This window comes from Bos taurus, chromosome 17 (assembly GCF_002263795.3).
Source record: "Bos taurus isolate L1 Dominette 01449 registration number 42190680 breed Hereford chromosome 17, ARS-UCD2.0, whole genome shotgun sequence".
Taxonomy (NCBI): Eukaryota; Metazoa; Chordata; class Mammalia; order Artiodactyla; family Bovidae; genus Bos; species Bos taurus.
Genome location: NC_037344.1, coordinates 26,953,002 through 26,971,798, shown reverse-complemented (window position 1 = coordinate 26,971,798; position 18,797 = coordinate 26,953,002).

Here is an 18,797-nt window from a genome sequence, read left to right as displayed (position 1 = left end):
ATGTATTAAGTAAATTTTAATTTTATATATATATTTGCTTACAACAGTTGGCCTAAAATAATTTATGGCAAAGGTAATACTTTGTTGTATACATTTCTAAATGGTAGGCCAAATGAAGACTATAAACTTATTAAAAAGTAAACTATAAAGTCATACCTTTCATCAATATATTTTTTTCTCTTAATAATAGAAGGTATTTAAAATATATTCTTTTGACTTATATAATTATACATTTGTATTTTACATATGTTAATTAAATGTTATATTATAGAGATGGAAATTTAAAGAAATGTATGCATTTTCCTGACATCATATGGTTCTTTGAAATAGTGAGGAATTTCAACTCAGTGATAATCTAGGTAGTAACCTATTAGATTCAGAAGAGACAGGAAAGTAGTAAAGTGAAAATTTAACAGTGAAAATAATTATAGACATTTTCCTCAAGTATATGTTTTCTGCAAAGAACATTTAATTTCAAGATCAATTCATATTTAGCAAAATAACAACTGAAATCAAATGAAAGGTGATACCAAAAAGATATCCTTAGGTGTGAGATAAATTAAAAAAAAGAAAACATTGCACAGAATAATTCTGAGGGTGAAATAATTTCCTCAAAATTAATTTTTTTAATCTTCAAAATTACCTGATCCAGATCACAGATTGAGAGATAGATGAGCTAAATAATCTCAGGAAAATATTTTGGAGCCCTGAATCCTGTATCAGTGTGAATAATTATTTTCATGCTATAACTTGTCTAAAGCAGCTTTTTTTCCTCCAAATTTAACTGTTTTTTTTTAAAGCACAAATCAGTATGAAGCTTCAGTAAACCAATCTCACTGGCTTCAATATTAAGTTCATCTTCATTGCATACTCTTTCTCCCATGGGTTAGGTCAGTACTACTGAAAATGTTCCTCTCTCTCACTGTTTAATTTTTACTCTCAACCAAATTTTCCCTATCAGTATATAAACATGTGAAATTCTTCTGATATTAAAAATAAACAGAATCATCCCTTGAATTCACATCTCCCTTTAGCTAATACTCTGTACACTTTCCCATGGGGGAAAAAAAAAAAAAAAAACATCTCCTAAAGATTGTCTCTATTTATTGCATATAAAATATCACTTTATATCTGAAACTCTTCATAATCTGATATTAATCATTATATTTTTAAGGTCATTATTTACTGCCACTTTGCTGTCAGTTCAGTCAGTTCAGTCGCTCAGTTGTGTCCGACTCTTTGCAACCCCATGAATTGCAGCAAGCCAGGCCTCCCTGTCCATCACCAACTCCCAGAGTTCACCCAAACTTATGTCCATTGAGTCAGTGATGCCATCCAGCCATCTCATCCTCTGTCATCCCCTTCTCCCCCTGCCCCAAATCCCTCCTAGTATCAGAGTCTTTCCCAATGAGTCAACTCTTCACACAAGGTGGCCAAAGTACTGGAGTTTCAGCTTTAGCATCAGTCCTTCCAAAGAACACCCAGGGCTGATCTCCTTTAGAATGGACTGGTTGGATCTCCTTGCAGTCCAAGGGACTCTCAAGAGTCTTCTCCAACACCACAGTTCAAAAGCATCAATTCAGCAGTTCTAAGATGGTGGAGGAATAGGACGGGGAGACCACCTTCTCCTCCACAAATTCATCAAAAGAACATTTGAACGCTGAGAAAATTCCACAAAACAGCTTGTGAATGCCAGCAGAGGACATCAGGTACCCAGAAAAGCAGCCCATTGTCTTTGAAAGAAGGTAGGAAAAAATACAGAAGATAAAAAGAGAGACAAAAGAGGTAGGGACGGAGTTCTGTCCCGGGAATGGAATCTTAAAAAAGACAGAAGTTTCCAAACACCAGGAAACACTCTCACTGCTGAGTCTGTGGCGAGCCTTGGAACCACAGAGGGCAACATAACCGGGAGGAAAAATAAATAAATAATTAAAACCCACAGATTACGTGCCCAACAGTAACTCCCCCAGCAGAGAAGCAGCGCAGATGCCTGCATTCACCACTAGCAAGTTGGGGCTGGGCACCGAGGCACGGGCTGCAACATTGCTTAGAGAAAGGACTGGGCCTGAATGCCCCGAGCAATCTGAGGGAACTAACTTAGGATAGCAAACCAGATGTGGGATAACTACCATGCAAAAAACCATAACCTATGACACCACCAGGCCCGCTCACAGAACAAAGGACTGACTAGAGCTACGTGAAAAGCCCTAACCTAAGACACCGTCAGGCCCGCTGACAAAACAAAAGACTGAGCAGAGCTAGCTGGCTGCTGGCCGGCCCATCCCCCTCCAGAGACAGGCAGGCAAGGGCAGCCAGAGCTGGAAGGGGGCAATCGCGGCCCTAGAGAGGAATTATCTACCAAACTGCAAGCAGGCTTCATTGCTAACCAAGACTTCTTGGGATTCTGGATGGTCAACATCTGCCTGAGAAGGTGCGCAGGTTCTACACCCAGAAAACTGAGCGGCAGGGACGGGGGAGGCAATAAGTCGCAGCGACCATGTTTGCCAAATGCCTGGTCACCTGAGCTGCTCAGATCTGGGAAGGGCACAAAACGCAGGCACAACTGAGTCTACACCTCTGAGGACTACCTGAGTACCTGAACCTGAGCAGCTTAGACTTGGGAAGTACATACAACCCAGGGCCGGCCTCAGACAGCTCCCGGCAGAGCAATCTAGAGCCTAAATAGTGTAAAATAAGGAAAGCACATACGCTGTGAGCAGGGGCAAACCCAGTGTGGCCGAGACACTGCGAGCATATGCCAGTGTTATTTGTTTGCAGCGTCCCTCCCTCCCCATGGCACGACTGAACAAGGGAGCCTAAAAAAGTGTCCACCACCGCCCCCTTGTGCCAGGGTGGAAATTAGACACTGAAGAGACCAGCGAACAGAAGAAGCTAAAACAGAGGGACCGTCCTTGGAAGTGACAGGTGTAATAATTTAAAACCCTGTAGATAGTACCGACTACATAGGAAGGGGGCCTATAGATCTTGAGAAATATAACCCAGATCAAGGAACTATCCAAAAATGAACTGACCCCATGCTGCACACAACAACACCAGAGAAAGTCCTAGATATATTTTTACTATTGTTACTATCATTCTTTAATTTTTGTTTAATTTTTTAAGTCCTCTATTACTCCTTTAATTTTCATTTTTATAACCTACTATTACTTTGCAAAAAAAAGAGAGACCCTATTTTTTAAAGCAAATTTCATATATATATATATTATAATTTTTGTGACTTTTTTTTTTGTTTTTGTTTCCTGTTTTTCTTTAATATTGTATTTTTGAAAATCTAACCTCTACTCTAGATTTTTAATCTTTGCTTTTTGGTATTTGTTATCAATTTCATACCTTTAAGAACCCAATCTTCAGTACCCATTTTTACTTGGGAGCAAGATTACTGGCTTTACTGCTCTCTCCCACTTGGGACTCTCCTTTTTCCTCCACCAAGTTGCCTCTATCTCCTCCCTCCCCCTTCTCTTATCTACCGAACCAGGTGAATCTCTTTGTGTGTTCCAGGCTGCGGAGAACACTTAGGGAACTGATTACTGGCTGGATCTGTCTCTCTCCTTTTGATTCCCTCCTTTATCCTCATGGCCACCTCTGTCTCCTTCCTCCCTCTTCTCTTCTCTGTATAACTCTGTGAATATCTCTGAGCGATCCAGACTGTGGAGCGCACATAAGGAACTGATTACTGGCTAGCTTGCTCTCTCCTCTTTTGAGTCCACCTCATCTCATCCTGGTCACCTCTATCTCCCTCCTCCCTCTTCTCTTCTCCATGTAACTCTGTGAACCTCTCTGAGTATCCCTCACTGTGGAGAAACTTTTCATCTTTAACCTAAATGTTTTATCAGTGGTGCTGTATAGATGGAGAAGTCTTGAGGCTACTGTAAAAATAAGACCAAAATCCAGAAGCAGGAGGCTTAAGTCCAAATCCTGAGAGCACCAGAGAAATCCTGACTCCAGGGAACATTAATTGACAGGAGCTCATCAAATGCTTCCATATCTACACTGAAACCAAGCACCACCCAAGAGCCAACAAGTTCCAGAGCAGGACATACCACTCAAATTCTCCAGCAACACAGGAACACAGCCCTGAGCTTCAATATATAGGCTGCCGAAGGTCACTCCAAACCTACTGATATCTCATAACTCATTACTGAACACTTCATTACACTCCAGAGAGAAGAAGTCCAGCCCCACCCACCAGAACACTTACACAAGCTTCCCTAACTAGGAAACCTTGATAAGCCACCTTTACAACCCCACCCACAGTGAGGAAACCCCACAATAAAGAGAACTCCACAAACTGCCAGAATACAGAAAGGCTACCCCAAACACAGCAGTATAAACAAGGTGAAGATACAGAGGAATACCCAGCAGGTAAAGGAACAGGATAAATGCCCACCAAACCAAACAAAAAAGGAAGAGATAAGGAATCTACCTGATAAAGAATTCTGAATAATGATAGTGAGAATGATTCAAAATCTTGAAAACAAAATGGAATCACAGATAAATAGCCTGGAGACAAGGATTGAGAAGATGCAAGAAAGGTTTACCAGGGACCTAGAAGAAATAAAAAAGAGTCAATATATAATTAATAATGCAATAAATGATATCACAAACACTCTGGGGGAACAAATAGTAGAATAATGGGTGCAGAAGATAGGATTAGTGAGGTAGAAGATAGAATGGTAGAAATAAATGAATCAGAGAGGAAAAAAGAAAAACAAGTTAAAAGAAATGATGACAACCTCAGAGACCTCTGGGACAATGTTAAATGCCCCAACATTCGAATCATAGGAGTCCCAGAAAAAGACAAAAAGAAAGCCCGTGAGAAAATACTTGAGGAGACAATAGTCAAAAACTTCCCTAAAATGGAGAAGGAAATTATCAACCAAGTCCAAGAAACCCAGAGAGTTCCAAACAGGATAAACCCAAGGTGAAACACCCCAAGACACATATTAATCAAATTAACAAAGATCAAACACAAAGAACAAATATTAAAAGCAGCAAGGGAAAAACAACAAATAACACATAAGGGGATTCCCATAAGGATAACAGCTGATCTTTCAATAGAAACTCTTCAAGCCAGGAGGGAATGGCAGTGCATTCTTAGAGTGATGAAAGAAAATAACCTACTTATCAATAATTACTTTAAACATAAGTGGGTTAAATGTCCCAATCAAAAGACAAAGACTGGCTGAATAGATATAAAAACAAGACCCCTATATATGTTGTCTACAATAGACCCACCTCAAAACAAGGGACACATACAGACTGAAAGTGAAGGGCTGGAAAAAGATATTCCACGCAAATAGAGACTAAAAGAAAGCTGGATTAGCAATACTCATATCAGATAAAATAGACTTGAAAACAAAGGCTGGGAAAAGACACAAAGAAGGACACTAGATAATGATCAAAGGATCAATCCAAGAAGAAGATATAATAATTATAAATATATATGCACCCAACATAGGAGCTCTGCAATATGTAAGACAAATGCTAACAAGTATGAAAGGGGAAATTAACAATAACACAATAATAGTGGGAGACTTTAATACCCCACTCACACCTATGGATAGATCAACTAAACAGAAAATTAACAAGGAATCACAAACTTTAAATGATACAATAAACCAGTTAGACCTAATTGATATCTATAGGATATTTCACCCCCAAAAATGAATTTCACCTTTTTCTCAAGTGCACACGGGACCTTCTCCAGGATAGATCACATTCTGAGCCATACATCTAGCCTTGGTAAATTCAAAAAAATTGAAATCATTCCAAGCATCATTTCTGACCACAATGCAGTAAGATTAGATCTCAATTACAGGAGAAAAACTATTAAAAATTCTGACATATGGAGGCTGAACAACACGCTGCTGAGTAACCAACAAATCACAGAAGAAATAAAAAAAGAAATCAAAATATGCATAGAAATGAATGAAAATGAAAACACAACAACCCAAAACCTGTGGAACACTGTAAAATCAGTGCTAAGGGGAAGGTTCATAGCAATACAGGCATACCTTAAGAAACAAGAAAAAAGTCAAATAAATAACCTAACTCTACACCTAAAGCAACTAGAAAAGGAAGAAATGAAGAACCCCAGGGTTAGTAGAAGGAAAGAAATCTTTAAAAATTAGGGCATAAATAAATGCAAGAGAAACAAAAGAGACCATAGCAAAAATCAACAAAGCCAGAAGCTGGTTCTTTGAGAGGATAAATAAAATTGACAAACCATTAGCCAGACTCATCAAGAAACAAAGGGACAAAAATCAGATCAAGAAAATTAGAAATGAAAATGGAGAGATCACAACAGACACACAAATACAAAGGATCATAAGAGACTACTATCAACAATTATATGCCAATAAAAAGGACAACGGGGAAGAAATGGACACATTCTTAGAAAAGTACAACTTTCCAAAACTGAACCAGGAAGAAATAGAAAATCTTAACAGACACATCACAAGCACAGAAATTGAAACTGTAATCAGAAATATTCCAGCAAACAAAAGCCAAGGTCCAGAAGGCTTCACAGCTGAATTCTACCAAAAATTTAGAGAAGAACTAACACCTATCCTACTCAAACTCTTCCAGAAAATTGCAGAGGAAGGTAAACTTCCAAACTCATTCTATGAGGCCACCATCACCCTAATACCAAAACCAGACAAAGATGCCACAAAAAAAGAAAACTACAGGCCAATATTACTGGTGAACATAGATGCAAAAATCCTTAACAAAATTCTAGCAATCAGAATCCAACAACACATTAAAAAGATCACACACCATGACCAAGTGGGCTTTATCCCAGGGATGCAAGGATACTTCAATATCCACAAATCAATCAGTGTAATACACCACATTAACAAGTTGAAAAATAAAAACCATATTATTATCTCAATAGATGCAGAGAAAGCCTTTGACAAAATTCAACATCCATTTATGATAAAACCCCTCCAGAAAGCAGAAATAGAAGGAACATACCTCAACATAATAAAAGCTATATATGACAAACCCATAGCAAACATTATCCTCAGTGGTGAAAAATTGAAAGCATTTCCCCTAAAGTCAGAAACAAGACAAGGGTGCCCACTCTCACCACTACTATTCAACATAGTTTTGGAAGTTTTGGCCACAGCAATCGGAGCAGAAAAAGAAATAAAAGAATCCAAATTGGAAAAGAAGAAGTAAAACTCTCACTGTTTGCAGATGACATGATCCTCTACATAGAAAACCCTAAAGACTCCACCAGAAAATTACTAGAGCTAATCAATGAATATAGTAAAGTTGCAGGATATAAAATCAACACACAGAAATCCCTTGCATTCCTATACACTAATAATGAGAAAACAGAAAGAGAAATTAAGGAAACAATTCCATTCACCGGAATTCCATTCACAATGGAATTTCGTTGACATTCCATTTTAACGAAAAGAATAAAATACTTAGGAATAAATCTACTTAAAGAAACAAAAGACCTATTTATAGAAAACTATAAAACACTGGTGAAAGAAATCAAAGAAGACACTAATAGATGGAGAAATATACCATGTTCTTGGATGGGAAGAATCAATATAGTGAAAATGAGTATACTACCCAAAGCAATCTATAGATTCAGTGCATTCTCTATCAAGCTACCAATGGTATTTTTTACAGAGCTAGAACAAATAATTTCACAATATGTATGGATATACAAAAAACCTAAAATAGCCAAAGCAATCTTGAGAAAGAAGAATGGACCTGGAGGAATCAACCTGCCTGACTTCAGGCTCTACTACAAAGCCACAGTCATCAAGACAGGATGATAATGGCACAAAATAGAAAAGAGATCAATGGAACAAAATATAAAACGCAGAGATAAATCCATGCACCTATGTCCAACTTGTCTTTGACAAAGGAGGCAAGAATATACAATGGAGAAAAGACAATCTCTTTAACAAGCGGTGCTGGGAAAACTGGTCAACCACTTGTAAAAGTATGAAACTTGAACACTTTCTAACACCATACACAAAAATAAACTCAAAATGGATTACAGATCTAAATGTAAGACCAGAAACTATAAAACTCCTAGAGGAGAACATAGGCAAAACACTCTCTGACATACATCACAGCAGGATCCTCTATGAGCCACCTCCCAGAATATTGGAAATAGAAGCAAAAATAAATGGGACCTAATTAAAATTAAAAGCTTCTGCACAACAAAGGAAACTATAAGCAAGGTGAAAAGACAGCCTTCAGAATGGGAGAAAATAATAGCAAATGAAGCAACTGACAAAGAATCTCAAAAATATACAAACAGCTCCTGCAGCTCAATTCCAGAAAAGTAAACAACTCCCACCCCACCCCACCCCCTGCAAAAAAAAATGGGCCAAAGAACTAAACAGACATTTCTCCAAAGAAGACATACAGATGGCTAACAAACACATGAAAAGATGCTCAACATCACTCATTATCAGAGAAATGCAAATCACAATCACAATGAGGTACCATTTCCTGCCAGTCAGAATGGCTGCAATCCAAATGTCTACAAGCAATAAATGCTGGCAAGGGTGTGGAGAAAAGGGAACTCTCTTACACTGTTGGTGGGAATGCAAACTAGTTCAGCCACTATGGAGAACAGTGTGGAGATACCTTAAAAAACTGGAAATAGAACTGCCATACAACCCAGCAATCCCACTCCTGGGCATACACACAGAGGAAACCAGAACTGAAAGAGATACATGTACCCCAATGTTCATTGCAGCACTATTTATAATAGCCAGGACATGGAAGCACCTAATTGTCCAAGAGCAGATGAATGGATAAGAAAGCTGTGGTACATATACACAATGGAGTACTCAGCCATTAAAAAGAAGACATTTGAATCAGTTCTAATGAGGTGGGTGAAACTGGAGCCTATTATACAGAGTGAAGTAAGCCAGAAAGAAAAACACCAGTACAGTATCAGTTCAGTTCAGTTCAGTCGCCTGGTTGTGTCCCATTATTTGTGACCCCATGAATCGAAGCATGCCAGGCCTCCTTGTCCACCACCAACTCCCGTAGCCCAACCAGTCCATCGAGCCAGTGATGCCATCCAGCCATCTCATCCTCTGTCGTCCCCTTATCCTCCTGCCCCCAAGCCCTCCCAGCATCAGAGTCTTTTCCAATGAGTCAACTCTTCGCATGGAGGTAGCCAAAGTACTGGAGTTTCAGCTCTAGCATCATTCCTTCCAAAGAAATCCCAGGGCTGATCTCCTTTAGAATGGACTGGTTGGATCTCCTTGCAGTCCAAGGGACTCTCAAGAGTCTTCTCCAACACCACAGTTCAAAGGCATCAACTCTTCAGTGCTCAGCCTTCTTCACAGTCCAACTCTCACATCCATATGTGACCACAGGAAAAAACATAGCCTTGACTAGATGGACCTTTGTTGGCAAAGTAATGTCTCTGCTTTTCTATATGCTATCTAGGTTGGTCATAACTTTCCTTCCAAGGAGTAAGTGTCTTTTAATTTCATGGCTGCAGTCACCATCTGCAGTGATTTTGGAGCCCCCCAAAATAAAGTCTGACACTGTTTCCCTCTCTATTTCCCATGAAGTGATGGGACCAGATGCCATGATCTTCGTTTTCTGAATGTTGAGCTTTAAGCCAACTTTTTCACTCTCCTCTTTCACTTTCATCAAGATGCTTTTTAGTTCCTCTTCACTTTCTGTCATAAGGGTGGTGTCATCTGCATATCTGAGGTTATTGATATTTCTCCTGGCAATCTTGATTCCAGCTTGTGTTTCTTCCAGTCCAGCGTTTCTCATGATGTACTCTGCATATAAGTTAAATAAGCAGGGTGACAATATACAGCCTTGACGTACTCTTTTTCCTTAATGAAACTAAGCCATACCCGTGGGGCAACCCAAGATGGGCAGGTCATGGTGGAGAGATCTGACAGAATGTGGTCCACTGGAGAAGGGAATGGCAAGCCACTTCAGTATTCTTGCCCTGACAACCCCATGAACAGTATGAAAAGGCAAAATGATAGGATACTAAAAGAGGAACTCCCCAGGTCGGTAGGCGCCCAGTATGCTACTGGAGATCAGTGGAGAAATAACTCCAAAAAGAATGAAGGGATGGAGCCAAATCAAAAAGAATACCCAGCTGTGGATGTGACTGGTGATAGAAGCAAGGTCCGAAGTTGTAAAGAGCAATATTGCATAGGAACCTGGAATGTCAGGTCCATGAATCAAGGCAAATTGGAAGTGGTCAAACAAGAGATGGCAAGAGTGAATGTCGACATTCTAGGAATCAGCGAACTAAAATGGACTGGAATGGGTGATATTAACTCAGATGACTTTTATATCTACTACTGCAGGCAGGAATCCCTCAGAAGAAATGGAGTAGCCAACATGGTCAACAAAAAGAGTCTGAAATGCAGTACTTGGATGCAATCTCAAAAACGACAGAATGATCTCTGTTTGTTTCCAAGGCAAACCATTCAATATCACAGTAATCCAAGTCTATGCCCCAACGAGTAACGCTGAAGAAGCTGAAGTTGAACGGTTCTATGAAGACCTACAAGGCCTTTTAGAACTAACACCCAAAAAAGATGTCCTTTTCATTATAGGGGACTGGAATGCAAAAGTAGGAAGTCAAGAAACACCTGGAGTAACAGGCAAATTTGGCCTTGAAATACAGAATGAAGCAGGGCAAAGACTAATAATGTTTTTCCAAGAAAATGCACTGGTCATAACAAACACCCTCTTCCAACAACACAAGAGAAAACTCTACACATGGACATCACCAGATGGTCAACACCGAAATCAGATTGATTATATTCTTTGCAGCCAAAGATGGAGAAGCTCTATACAGTCAACAAAACAAGACCAGGCGTTGACTGTGGCTCAGACCATGAACTCCTTATTGCTAAATTCAGACTTAAATTGAAGAAAGTAGAGAAAACCACTAGACCATTCAGGTATTCCCTAAATTAAATCCCTTATGATCACACAGTGGAAGTGAGAAATAGATTTAAGGGTCTAGGTCTGATAGATAGAGTGCCTGATGAACTATGGAATGAGGTCTGTGACATTGTACAGGAGACAGGGATCAAGACCATCCCCAATACAGTATACTAACACATATATATGGAATTTAGAAAGATGGTAACAATAACCCTGTATGCAAGACAGCAAGAGAGACACAGATGTATACAACAGTCTTATGGACTCTGTGGGAGTGGGCAAGGGTGGGATGATTTGAGAGAATGGCATTGAAACATGTATACTATCATATGTGAAACAAATTGCCAGTCCAGGTTCCGTGCAAGATACAGGATGCTCGGGGCTGGTACACTGGGATGACCCAGAGGGATGGTATGGGGAGGGAAGTGGGAGGGGTTTCAGGATGGGGAACACGTTTACGCCCGTGGCAGATTCATGTTGATGTATGGCAAACCAACACAATATTGTAAAGTAATTAGCCTCCAATTAAAATGAGTAAATTATATTAAAAAAACAAACAAACAAAAGGATCAATTCTTTGGCGCTGAGCCTTCTTCACAGTCCAACTCTCACATCCATATGTGACCACAGGAAAAACCATAGCCTTGACTAGATGGACCTTTGTTGGCAAAGTAATGTCTCTGCTTTTCAAGAGGCTTTTGAGTTCCTCTTCACTTTCTGCCATAAGGGTGGTGTCATCTGCATATCTGAGGTTATTGATATTTCTCCTGGCAATCTTGATTCCAGCTTGTGCTTCTTCCAGCCCAGCATTTCTCATGATGTACTCTGCATAGAAGTTAAATAAGCAGGGTGACAATATACAGCCTTGACATAGTCCTTCTCCTATTTGGAACCAGCCTTTTGTTCCATGTCCAGTTCTCACTGTTGCTTCCTGACCTGCATATTGATTTCTCAAGAGGCAGGTCAGGTGGTCTAGTATTCTCATCTCTTTCAGAATTTTCCACAGTTTATTGTGATCCACATAGTCAAAGGCTGTGGCATAGTCCACAAAGCAGAAGTGATGTTTTTCTGGAACTCTCTTCCTTTTTCAGTGATCCAGCAGATGTTGGCAATTTGATCTCTGGTTCCTCTGCCGTTTCTAAAACCAGCTTGAACATCTGTATCTCAATTTAATTCTCAGTTGTCGTCACTTTATTTGAGAAATCATTGAATGAGTCTGCCAAAAAATGTAAATATAAATTACAAATGTATAGGTACATGTCTAAAATAACATTTTACGTACCTGTCTGTCCTTCTAAACTGTACTATATTTGTGGAAAACATGTAAATATTGAATTTCATCCTGAAATCAGCAGATATTACATTTTATAATGTTGTGATCAGGTTTATAGGTTTATGTGGATGAAATATAGTCAAGAAGAAGGAATGTAAAGATTTGGGGGAGGAAGAAAATAATTACAGAAAGATACATGATTTCTACAAAGAAGAAAGTAATCTTTTTAGATGCTTGACTGGCCAGAATTTATATATATCACCTAAGAGATCATATATCAAACGAAAGATGATACCTATATAATATATCACCTAAAAGATCACCATCAGTAGGCCACATTTAGGGGTATCAGGGACTATAACTAAAATGTTTGTATCAAGTACTTATGATATAGTCCCACATCTGAGAGGAGATGCTCTCTGGATATGACAATGCGAGTAAGAAGAATTTAGAGGAAATGGCAACCCACTCCAGTATTCTTGCCTAGAAAATCCAGTGGACAGAAGAGCCTGGTGGACTACAGTTCATAGGGGTTGCATATAATTGGATGTGACTGAGCATACAACAAGCAGAGATTAGCAATTCTACAGAGAAAATGTGGGATTTTTTGCTTTCAAATATTTTGAGACTTGATATTTATATTAAAATGTGGAATTACTTGTTATTAAAATTTGATGATGTGATATTATTAGGAACTGCTTTACAAGATAACAACATACACAATATCATACTGTTTACTAATTGCCAAATTTTTATATTTGCTAAGAAAACTTTGAAATTTCATGCACTGCATCCTTAACAGCCTTTAATAATATAGCTATATTATAAAATTGGCAAAATATGAAAGAAATTTGAACTAGGAATGATCAATTTTTTAAAGAGAGGTTTTAGTTTTGGGGAAGAAAATAGTAAAAGGGAATTCTTTCATGTTTCTAAAACTTTTAGGGAAGGATATTACAATGAAAGCATTTTTTTTTATTTCCTTTCATTTATACCAAGAAAATAAGGTGTTAGTGACTTTGAAAATAAATTTCAAAAATAATTCCTTTGTTCTGATTAATATATATTTATATAAAATTCAATTTTTTTTCTGAAATTCTTAAACGTTTATGTATTTCAATTTCTTATTTTTAGTTTCTGACATTTTACTGGTCAGAAACTAAGGGAGTCAGAATTTTGTGAGAAGTTTTACCCAATAGAGGGTAGATATATTAAGTATGAGAACTTGTTCTATAGAGATTAAAAGACAGATTTTCTTATCCTAGAGGGTTGTTTAAATTTTATGCAAGAATCATAATTGTACATATTTGTAAACTCTTCTTAAACCCTTTCCAAATTTAAATAGAAAAGTTGATCTTTTAATGATCCTTTATTCTATTCGTTATATATAGTGAAAGTGAAAGTGAAGTTGCTCAGTAGTGTCCGGACTCCTTGCGACCCCATGCTCCTCTGTGCATAGAATTTTCCAGGCAGGAATACTGGAGTGGGTTGCCGTTTTCTTATCCAGGAGATCTTCCCAACCCAGGGACTGAACCCCAGTCTCCCTCATTGTAGGCAGACACTTTCCCATCTGAGCCACCAGGGAAGTCATTGGTTACATATAAACATATATATATATATTTTTTTTATACCTATTTCTTTTTTAGTTTTAAATATGAAACATGAAATAATAGATATTATATATATACATGAATATATAAATATAAATAATATATTATTAATAATGTATGTTATTTCATGTTTCATATTTAAAACTGAAAAAGAAATAGGTCTGAAAAACCGTATTTTAGTTTTAGCATATTTTTCAAATTTTATTATTCTAATGACTGTTTTTTCTTATTCTTTCCCCGTTTGTGAATAGCACTTTTAAAAATTCCTAACCAAGGCTAAACTCCTTCAAGAAGCCAAGCCATATTACAATTCTTCCTATAAACAGTTCCACAGTTGAATAACAGTATCTTAATTTTACCATTGTAGTGTAATTAAAGTGTTAAAATGTTAAGAAAAAGGGATCTTGTAACAGAGGGCCTGTGTTCAGGTCCTCATTCTCATTTACTGACTTTGGAAAAATAGTAGTAAAGATACAAAACCTGTTCCCAGTATTATTTACAATGAATGACTGTCCCTTTGGGTTGTGTTAAAGTTTAAATAATCTAGGTGAAGACAATTTGTTAATTATAACAAAATATAGAAATGTTAAAGCATATTACTGTGTTGCTTTGGCATTTGTGTGTGTGGTTATTTCATAATTAAATTTATTCCTCTTTTAAATTTATGGGTCCTTTTATTGATGTCAGAGACAAAACTAAGTCTGCTACAATATATACAAAGGCTGTTTATTCATAAGTTTGCCACAAGGTAATCCATCTGCATTGCTTAAATTTCCACAGGAATTTAAAGGAATTAGAAAGGAGCGTACATCTTCGATTGGCAAGCTTTCAATTAAGGTGGGATTTTTGAAAGCAGGAAGACACTCTGATTGGTCTTCTGGAATGTTTGGCAGCCTTTGGCTGGCTACAAGGGGGCAAGTAAACAGTTTGGGCTCATTTCAAAAGAGAAAAAAGAACTCAATGTTAGAGACATAGAGTTTTTCCTGGCCAATTCTTTTCTGGAACAAGTGGGACGTCAAGAGAGAGCTTTTCTGCTGTCAAAATGTCTTAGTCATGAAGGTCCTTATGTAGAGTGGACTGACGGCCACGGCCAGCCTTTTCTCACAGAAAACATCAAAATGTGTAAAATACTCTCTTTAGCTTTATAATTTTATTTGACAACTTCTAACCATATGCTCAGCATTCATCACTCCCTCCTCTTCCACATTTTCAGTTTTGGTTTACAGAGCATTGACGTGTTCTTGCTACCCCACTACTACAACTTCTCTGCCTCAAAGGTTTATCTTTTTATCTTTCTCTTGGTTGAAAAAATATTTCAAAAGCTCTGGCTGTCGTTGTCTAATCTTAATAGTTTGTCTTTCTTTATCAATTCTTCTTTCAATATTATACTGAGAGAATTTTTAAAACCTGACTATACGATGGCATTAAGATAGATTCTAGTTGTGCTCACTCAAAAAATCTATAGTTATGTGTATGATAAAGTGTTTTCATCCTCACAACTCAACACGTAGGAGTGGCTCTTCTGGCCGAAGATCCTCTCTCTAACTCTTACTTTAGACTCTGTGTCACACTGAATCTGTGTGCCTTGTTAAAAAACACTGCTAATTATATGAGATAATGGATGTCCTCTAAACTTATGGTGGTAATTTTATATGAGGTAACACAAATTATTCTGCCATAAACCTTAAACTTAGACAATACTGTATGTCAGTTATCTCTCAATACAACTGGAAGGAAAAAAATCCTATCACTTCTGACAAACTATGTTTATCCTATAGGATTCAGTTTCTTTAAGAAGTATTTATAAGTCAAATTATAGTGTGGAGAGTTCCCTACATAAACATATCTCATGGTTAGCAATTATAATATTAAAAAGGCAAAAAAAATGTACTTCAGTCTGCAAAATACCATAATGTTTTCTCTTACCCTGTCTTTCCTTAGCTTTGCACTTCATATGTACGGACTTTACAATATAGGATGTACCCTATACCTCTCCTCAATCCCCACCCCTTCTACTATTCTCTGAAAGATATGATCTTTTATGTCATAAAAATAGTAATGATAGGAAATTTACTTGTGATGATAGAATAAGCCCTGAGTGTTATAAGATACAGCATAAAGGTCACACAACCAGTAACATGGGCAAACAAGGAGTTTCCACATACCTGACTTGGATTTGAGGGTAGATAGTCAGCCAACAGATGTTCCTTTAACGGTCAGAGCTAAATTGCAGTTAGGAAAAGATTCTTGCATGATTTTTACGATTTATTAGTTTGCAGATATATTGTTGTCATCGTTACTGTATTATGTTTTCCCGTAAGTTTTAGATATTTTAGTGTGGTAAAGACTAAATTGTATTTGTATAGTGAGGATCAAATGAGAAATTACAAATTGTAGTTGTGTATGCAGCATATTGTAAAGGTGAAATAGATGCTGGTTGCTCCATTCGGTTATGCCTTCATTTATGAAGGCAGCCAATCACTGACACTCTCTTCATGAATTCAGCCAATCACTGACTCTCCCAGAGGCAACCCTGCACTCTGTCACAGGCACAAGTCAAAATTGTGGTCTAAAATGATCTAAAATGCCTCAATCTTCAGGGAAAACCATATGACTCCCATAGCTTATGATTGAATGTGGCATCTTCCCAGCACTTACCTCTTTGAAAAGAGAAATATACTGTCACACGCATGCCAAATGAATCATTGCTATTTTTGTTTCATTCTAGATGTTGGTGAAATTTCTAAATAGTTTATGGTGACATACCCTGATATATTTTAATAGTAATCTATTTTTAGTAATATATTTTAATAGTAATCTTCTAGAATGTGCATTTAGTTTCTTCAAGCATCACCTAAAAAGGAAACGAGAATCCATCTCCTTTTAATATGTTACCTTTAAAAAACAAATGTGGGTTAGAGATTGGAAAGAAAATAAATGATATAATTGAAATCCTTAGAGAAATCAGGTAATTTAATTGTGAAAAAATAAGTCTTTGAAAAGTAACATTTATAAATCAATAATAATCTTCTGCAAAAAGAGCATATCAGCATCAGAAAAAATAATATGAAGATTAGAAGATAATATTGAGGAAGTGTTCTTAAATTTAAAACTGATGAAAAAAGATAATGAACAAAATAGTGCAGAAAAATAGGATATTTAAAGAATGATCTAGAAGTTCCAATATTCCACTAATATGAATTACTTCCCCCAAATTAATAAAAACAGAGAAGAGCTGACTACCAAAAGAATGTTTAAAAAAAATACCAGAACTCGTCCCGTCATCCAGATAAAAGAGACCTATTTAATGCCCAGAGAAATAAGTGAATAATGACCCCCAGAAAAGCCATTAAAAAAGAAGCTTAGAGTTTTGTTGATGTTGAAGAGGAATAACAATCATTAAAATAGCTACAATAGTAACTATATATACATATATATGTACACACATATATACAAATGTATATATATAATATAAATATGCATAAGTAATCAGAAACTAAATCTATTACTTGGTTTACCAATGAGTGATATTAATATAGTCAAATAGTATTAATATTAAGTTTATATGATTATAGTTTCTGATATGACAACCTTGTGAAGATGAACATAGTACTTCAGTACTTAAATTCTTGACTAACATAGTAGAGAATTGTTAAGAAAGCTGCTAAATCAACTTTAAATATAAACATATAAGAATATAAATAATTGGAATATCAGTCAAAGGATAAAAAATTGTAACATACTTACATACTTAAACTCCCATGCTTCCCCAACCACAATCAAAAGAAAAATTATTGACTGATCTCATGGAAATTATATAGCTTTATATGTCTCCTTCTTTTTCATTTAAGGGAAACTTTGGAATAACTTTATTTTTCTTATCATAAAGATCATGGAGAGAAATCTTCCTGAGAAAGACCAAATAAATGTGAATGTATAATATGATTCTTAGAAACTAGCTCTATCTTATCACAAAATATCTTTCCCATTTGACTATATATTCACAATAATTTATTCCCATTGTTTCATAAAGTGAAGATTTGCCTTTGACAGTTAAGTTGTCATCATATTACTGAAGTGATTTTAACTGGAATGTTCCTTGGATACTGTCCACTAATAGTATTAACTGTTATATCAAATGAGTAAGTTGAAATTTTCATTAAAAGCTGATACAAACTCTGATGCCAGTAACCATTTTATGGTTAGGGTATGGTTCTAATTCAGCAAAAAAGTTAATGCTGCCTTTAGGTTTTTTGTTTATCTTCAGCTTTTTCATGTCTTGAAAAGAACAAGAAAGAAAATCTGAACAGGTGTGCTAAGGTATGCTGTATAACCTAGTATTTTCTATATTTTGAGAAAATGTGAGAATAGAAATAGGAAAAGATGACAGTATGAATAACTGCATGAGATGGGCAGTGTATGAACAGTGGAATATAATTAGTTTGAATTTTGAAGTGAATCAGATATTCATGTGGGAATGATAAAGTCTTATAAAAATTTAAAAAATCATAACTGACAAGTGAAATATTTATAATGCAGTATTGTAATATGTAAAATTAAATACATGAATAGAATATGATTCCTGGGTAGAGATGTTGATCTTTTTTAAAATAAACACAATAGAAGTGTTTAGATTATGTAATTTCCCTATTTATTTGATACTAAAGTAAATACTGTTCTAACAAATCAGTGAATTAAAAAAATAAGTAAGGCAGAAACAGGTCAATAATCATACATTTAGAAATGAAACTTAAGTGTATTATGTTTCCCTGAGTTCTTAGAAAATTTCTAAACTATTTCAGAAGGAACTAAAAGTGGATTATGTAATTTTCTAACATGAGGTGAAGCGATGATCAGCCAACACTTTCTCTAGGCTTCTAGGAGTCACCATTGCAATTAGTTTGTCCCAGTGCCCTGAAATCTTTCTCAAGATGCTACTACTGTGTCCAAATATGTGCACTCAAAGGAAAAAA